Source organism: Brachyistius frenatus, unplaced genomic scaffold, assembly GCF_029030835.1.
Source record: "Brachyistius frenatus isolate BFR_SWC_R1_liver_20210118 unplaced genomic scaffold, ASM2903083v1 Contig_246, whole genome shotgun sequence".
NCBI lineage: Eukaryota > Metazoa > Chordata > Actinopteri > Embiotocidae > Brachyistius > Brachyistius frenatus.
The window spans coordinates 494,306-502,233 of record NW_027210845.1 but is presented as its reverse complement, the minus strand read 5'-3'; positions in this window follow the sequence as shown (position 1 = coordinate 502,233).

Genomic DNA, 7,928 nt, shown 5'->3' with positions numbered 1-7,928 from the left:
TGATTGGCAGTAAATCTGGAAACAGCACCATCCACCTCTTCATAGCACGGTAAACGAGCTCCATACAGCCTTTCAGGTCTGATTTAATATAAACACACGCAGCAGATTTGCATTGTGGCTGTGTTCTGTCATCTGACTTGTCATGGTGGATGTCACACAGCCTGTAAAAAAAAAAAACAACAGCTGTTAAGTGGTCATAACTAAACTAACACCATACCAATGGTTTCACATGCAGTAAGTAAAAGGAATTTCTACAAACAGACCTTATAGGTTACATAAAATTATGATTTGGGTCACGCAGAACCTGGATGTTGACATCATGGAGTAAGTACAGGTCTGCACGAAGAGACTGAAGCAATTAAGATGCTCTTCTGTGTCCGGATCCTGTAGTTTCTGTAAGTTGCACATTTGCAGATCAGAGCTGTTTCAACACCCTGATACATACAGGAGTAACACTGTGATGTTAGCACAGCTAAAAGCATCGCTGTGACAAAGTCAAGTCTTTATTTTGAGGACCTTTGATAATGTTTACTGTCATTAAATTACATTTTGATTTAAATAGCACCAAATCACAACACAGGTTATTTCAGGGCACTTAACACAGTGAAGTCCTTACAGCAGAACTTTACAACATCATACAGAGAAACCCAACAATTCAATGATTCACACGGCTAGGAGGGAAAACTCCTCTTTAAGAGAGACAAACCTCTGACAGAACCAGGATCAGAGGTGGAGAACATCTGCCTCGACCAATTAGGGTGAGAGGAGAGCAGACAGAAAAGAACAGCAAAACATCCAGATCCAAAACATGAACTGTTGGTGGGATCAGTAATCACAGAGCAGAGACATGCAGCTCCATGGACATCTGCAGAAGAAAGAACAGAAACTATGCGAGCGAGGGAACTGAATGGAGAGGCAACAGACAATAAGCCGAAACTATGGGAGATGAGAAGCATGAAGTTAATGAGTGGCATAAAAGTGCATCTTCATCAAAAAGGAAACTTTGAAGTATAACCTCAAAGCTAGAGAAGGTTTCTGCCCCTTGGAACTAAACTGAGAGCTGGTTCCACAGGAGAAGAGCCTAAAAACTAAAAGGCTCTGCTTCCCGTTCTACTTTTGAAAACTCTTGGAACCAAAGTATGAAATATAAAGATTAACTTTAGAGGAGTCAAAAACCCATAGTTAGTACGTTGGTGGTTGGAAAAGCTCAGGCTAAACCATGCAAGGAAGGTTTGTGATTAAATCTAAATGAATCCTCATTGGCAGCAGTTGTAGCAAACACTGATGACATCACAGACCACCCAGCACGTCCTCCTACTGATTAATAGAAGCTCAAAGGATAGCAATACTTTATACAATGATGTCATGTTTCTTCAGCTCACATCATTTATTGGAAGTCAGCACTATAGGTGCAACATTATGTAACCGATCTATTTGTGAAACACTGCTAAAATACACAGACATTAGCCAACTGTTGTACTGATGGCGACAATGGCCCCGAGGCAGCAGCAGCACAGCGACATCAAACAGTGGTGCTAAATGAAAGAGGGGGTTATCAGGCCATGCAGGACTGTTTGATGTGCAGAGATGAGATGCATTATTTTGGTAAATAAGCCTCCCTTATCAAGCTAGTCCTACAGGGCCCTCTGGCTGAGCAGCCCACAGTAGTGTGTGCCCTTGGTCAGACACACACACACACACACACACACACACACACACACACACACACACACACACACACACACACACACACACACACACACACACACACAGCTGCAGCGGTAGAGAACATAAATACATGCTCTGTTGATCCTTTACACTCCACTCCAAACAGCCGCCTGCTCTCCAAATGTCACTCAGTCTCTGGCATAATTTGTTTTTAATCATCGGTAAAGAGCGGGAAAATGCCACCGTTTTCCAAGGAGGATGAATTCCAATTGATTTCCAATTAGCACTAAAACAAAATGCCAGTTAGCTTTTTCATGTTTTGGCCATTGTGTCAGAGACAGGGCTTGTTTCCGTGTGATAGTTATGATCAGAGAAAACATAATGCAGCCTTGCAACCCTCCGAGGTACACAAACAGACAGTTAGGTCCTCGGGCAAAACACTGCAAACTTCTCTGAATTCTTACCGCTCTTATCGTGCATTCATAGCGCTGAAATAGAAAACCAAATTCCTCACATGCATGAAAAACAATAAAACATTAAGCACTGCTGAATGATTTAAAACTTCTAATTTGTGTTACAGGAAGCAATGTGTGTAAACAAAATAAGAGAACATCCACAATGAGGAGGAAAAGAGGATAATATTCTATTCAGTTCCAGTTAGAGAGAAGTTAGAATGAATAAATTATCGTGCTAAATTAGACTCTGGAAACCTCATCCTGCTAATTTTAACACTTATTGCTGATGTCATAAGTGTATAATGAGTATTTACATGAGTTACAGCTGGATAAAAACAGACAGGGTTCTCCATGTTTTGCAAATGTATAAAAAACATTATAAAGAGAAATTCAACTCATATAGCCACTTATATGAAGCATCTTTTCAAGCTGCCCTCTACTGCCCACATTAACAATCATGATCTCTCACATCCAAGTGTATTGTTCTGTGGGGTCTATATGAAATATAGTGGAAGTAGTAGTTCATATGTAAGTGAACTGTGTTGCTCTGTAACAACCATCATTGTGTTTCTAGTCAACATGCATGTCTCTGGCTCACGCTTCTCACTGCCCCGTGGACTACCCTTTTATTTTCTCTTTCAGTGCACATGCAAAATGTTTTTGCAAAATGATTTCGCATGTTGCAACACGAGCCAGCAGACAGATTTTGTGGCAGGTGTGTGTGTGAATTTAGATACAAATAAGAGCCTGGCTGACGAGATAGACAATTCGTTACATCCAAATTGCATCAGACTGTGTTCATAAGGAGCCTCTTCTTCACGTTGTTTCTCATTTCTGTGTTTTCTCACTTTGCAGAGTTCTTTTTAAACGTTCCAAATATGTTTCATGTGTCTTTTGTCCATTGAGGTCTTGGCACCACTGTGCAAACTGAAGATGATTAAAAGCTCTGATGATAGATAACAAGAACAGCTAGCTGTCTAATATTGCAGAAACATCACATCTCACGAATTCAAAAAGCCATGTGCTGCTCTGATGTCCAACAAAGCAGCGACCATGTCATCGTTATGAAGCCTCCAGTTCAGATTCTGTCCGTCACCATCTTGTTAGTTCGGAGCGGTTTGGAGCAGGAAGTGACCATATTTGGACGAGCTGGGGGAGGAGCCAGCGGTGGATCTGACCGATCTGATCGGAAACCTGACGATACTACGTCCCGCCCACCGACAGCTGTAACCTGACTGCACCACAGACATGTCAATCAAACAGACACGCCCCCAAAAACAGGTCTTCTTGAATCTTCTTTTCTAATGAATGAGGGATTATTTTCAGATGGACCTCCAGAAAACTAAGAAGAAGGAGTGACTTTAGCTAACAACACCGAGATAACTGATGGACACATTTTATTCACTTTGGATTTGATGAGAGAAGTTGAATGGGAGTCTATGGAGCCGGAGGCTTTTTGGAGCCGACCTCTAGTGGCACTCGCTGGTATTGCAGCTGAAGACAGTTTCAGACCTGGAAGTAACGTCCACTTTTATAAACAGATAATGTGTCCAACATAGTCTTGAGAAACATAACGTCAAATGTACACACCACAAACTCAGTCCTCCTAGAAAATCAATAAAAAAGAAAGAGAAAAAAGAGGATAAAAAAGAGCATAAACACAGAAAACTCATGGAAGAAGTTGTTAAAGGTACAAGAGAAGTAAGTGTAATAATATTTTTTCATCAACATGTTTTGCCCACTGCAATGAGACTGTATGGCAGACCCTCTCCCTGTGTGAGTGCTTCAGAGTACAAACAAGCAAGACAAACCTTGTTCAGCTTTCAGTCATAGAAAACAAATTCAATCTCGCCACGAATAAATTGCCGCAGTAATTACTTGTGTAGTGATTGAGAGGTGATGTGGTCATCGCCAATTAAATTAGTCAATTTAGCAACAGCCGCGGAAAATAATAAATGAAGACTCGAGAGAAAAAAAAATAGACATATTAGCATATTAAAATCATTTATTGTGCTCCAGAAGAGTAATTACTATTTAACCAGAAAGAAAGACAAGTGACAAATAATCTACAATACAAATGCCAGACCTGCTCACATAGTTCCCCTCCGTTTCACTTTGCATTCAAAGAACAAATCCACCTTTAGATTTCGGACTGCTAACAAAAACCTCTCCGGGTGAATCTGAGGATTGGTTGTTGTTGTTGTTGTTGTTGTTTCTGCTGCGACTTGAGGTCAGAAAATGGCACGTTGCGTTACATTCATTCGCAGTGCTCGTCCTCGCCCTCGCGTACACGACAACAGGCTGACTGTCGACCGTGGTCAGGGTAGAGATTTACACAGGAACAAAAGGGAAGCATCCCTCTGGAATCGGGTTTCTTATGTGTCTACAGTCCCAAACGGTTTGGATGTACGCTCCCCCTGCTCGACGAGCTCGTTAAAACATACTGGTGTTGGGATTCAACAGAAATGACTGAAGAAATGCTACCTGGATTGGGTCGGAGTTCCCCTTTATTGATGATGGACGCGTACTTTTAAAAGAGGGTAACACCGGATGGGAGTCATTCTCAACTCTGGAACATTATCTTCCATCTGCCATTTGGATGTGAACGCTGTTCTCACTGAGCCACAAACACAAAGCCAATAAGTCCAAATTCAAGTCTTATTCAGGACAAACCAAATATCACATGACACAAAATCACTGAATATTGAAATTCTTAATATGGAAAAATAAAATAGGCACATTGCAGAAACAAACAGTAATGGATATAATGTTTGAAGCCTCAGTTATTTACTGTGGAGAATGTTTGTAACTGAAAAATGAACAAAACCTACAAATGGATTTTCATGTAAATGCACTCAACAAGAACTGGCATATTTTTGCAGGTCATATGTTTTAAAGTTTACAACTAAGCCATTGATTTAGTGTTATTTTTGTATTTTTTATTTGTTTTTAAAGATGCATGGAAACACATTCCTGCTGATGCACGCTGCATCCGTTCAGTGACATCAACATGGCTGCCGAAAGGCTGGAAGAAATAATACCATGTTTACGGTCTTACAAAAATGAATCCAATCATGAACCACAGACTATATTAAAAAAAAAAAAAAAAAAAAGTGGGGAAATGGCGTACTGTTTTGTTTTTTTTCGGTACACTGAACTTAAGAAAAAAGATAAACCTCGGAAAATCTCTTCAGAAAAAACACGATAATCTTCCTTGTAAACTGCCACAGCTTGTAAACTGTATAAAAGCTGCGATTTTAGCTTCTTGTCATATTTTATTTGCTCATTTAACTGTCCAGTCGGGTTTTATTGTTATTAGATTTTAATTGAAAGGCCTAATGTTTCCTCTGTCTAAGGGACGGTGTGTGGCTTACACTGCCTTTAAAAGAGCTATTAGAAGAAGTGCAGCAGGCTGCGTGAGTACCACTCACAGAAACAGTACCATTGTTTCATGTAAATGCTGATCCAAGTCTGAAAGTCCAGGGAAACATCTAAAAGCCATACAAAACATTTGGCATATTTTCTGGTTCACTCTCTCATGTAGCAAACATGCAAAATGCACCTCTTTCATATATTTATGTTATGTTTAATTTGCCAAAGAGTACAGTGAGGTTTAAATTTTAGTTTTCTATTTTGTTCCATTTTGGTGAAAATTTGGGGTAAATCCTCTTCATTCATGACCACAGGCTGGAATTAAACATGGACAGTGTAAAAATGTGTGTCAATTGTTCCTGTCTGGAATAAAACAAATTATAATAATAAAAAAAAATAATAATAATAGTAACTGTTTAAATTAAAGTGAGATTTGTTGGTAGGAATGGCAATATCGTGTGTCTGCTCTCAGGTTGTAATTATATGTCTCAAAACTGCAGCATTTAAACAATGATTAGATTAAACCACACAGGGAAGTAGTTTCAGTAGTGAAACTAAGCATCTATATGGAGTAAAATTAATATCAGTCAATCATGAACTGATGTTAGCCCTAGTTTGTTAAGTCCTAGCCCTTAAATGAAAGTTGTAATTTAAGTTTGAGCTGTGGTTTTCACAAAGTGAGCATCAACATCAAACATGGAGAAGTACCCTGTGGAGCTTCCGACCACTAGAGGTGCTGTGGAGCAATGTTTGGATGAGAAGGTCCCCATCAGGAGACGTGGATGACATGAACTACATGTGTGGCGATAGCAGTGGGTGGCGATTCTTATCAGGCAGGTGGGATGTTAATGACCAATACAGGTAACAACGGGCCATCTGCAGAGGAGAAGAAATGCAACATGGGACTCTAAAGAAAACAACGCAATGTTCACACACAAAAACTAAACCTAATGAAATCATCAGGAAGTAACATGAGTTCAAAGTCTTTCATTTGTGATCTCATGCAAACAACACATTATTTAAAGCATTAAGGTGACGACATCATCAATGACTATGATCTATTAAACATGATAATAGTTACTTCATGATGATTTCATGAGGTATTAATGCATGCAGTAATGCTGAAGTCCTGCAGGAATATATATATGTGTATATATATATATATATATATATATATATATATATATATGTATATATTATTGTAAAGATTTCATGAGGTAGGAAATGCTTTCAAGATGTTTGTAGTATTTTGCAGGAAACAGTGAATGAACCACACAATACAAACTTCACGGGGCACCGCCAGACATGACAGCTAGCTGACAGGCTAACATGTAGTGAATAACTTGTCAACACAAAGCTAATGGATGGTAATTAGTCCCTCAGGCCTCAAAGAGTTACCTGACCAGGTAGATGAATGAAATCAAGTTGTGATGTCTTTCAGTATGACTGCGAGAGCAGAACTTCTGGAATCTGTTTCAGGAGCGAGGTTCTGTGCTACGACTCTGCTAGCCTGTTATACCGTTAAACAACGAGGATACTCTCTATCACGCTCAGCTTCACCCTCATTAAAGGTGGCTGTGGTCAGCCAGTGATTCCTCACAGTCTTCTCTTCCTCTGCTGCCTATTTCAAATCGGTTTCACATCTTAATACTATGGGATGCAGCAGTCAGCCAGTGCTTCAATCAGTCATGCTAAGCTCTACTTTAGCTGACTCAATTTGTGCAGCGAGCTCGAGGTTGAATCTGTCTTGCAACGCTCTTGTTCTGGCCTGCTTGTGTACGTTTTCAGTGATAGACGTTTTGCTGCCATTAGCTGCCTCAAACTCTCAAGCCATTGCTTCTCTTCTCGGATGTGAAGGTCAACCGATGTTGTTATTTTCTCAAGTTTTTCTCACTAATGGTACAATCTCAGTTTGCTTCAGTAGCCATGCTTGTCACACAGAGTTGGTCAAAATGTTAAATCTATTTAATGCATTTTCCCAGTTATATAACCCTTGATTCATGAGTCATTGCAGCACCTCCTCTCCAACAACGTTTCTGTCTGCCTGGTTTTTTACATCCTCCAGCAGGACTGCTTGTTCTGTGCAAGAACATTAGGACTGTATTTGTATGTCACCACGCAGGCTCGATCTTTTTTAACAACTGCCACGATACATTAAGTGAAAGCAATTTCCATTTATAATTTCAGACATGTCAGGTGCTGACCAACACTTCTGCGGCTTTCCTCGTGTTACAGTTGGCTTGCATGTTTTACCTGTCACCAATCAGGCAACTGAACGAGATGCAAGTTATTAATTCGGATTCATCTGCACTTGTCAACTACTTAGCATGGCCCTGCAATTGCTCGACTATTTACCCATCAGTTCAATTATATGTTTAATTCAGAGGGTGGCCTTCGCTTTGCCCCACTGTAATTTGTTCGGAGAGCAGTGTG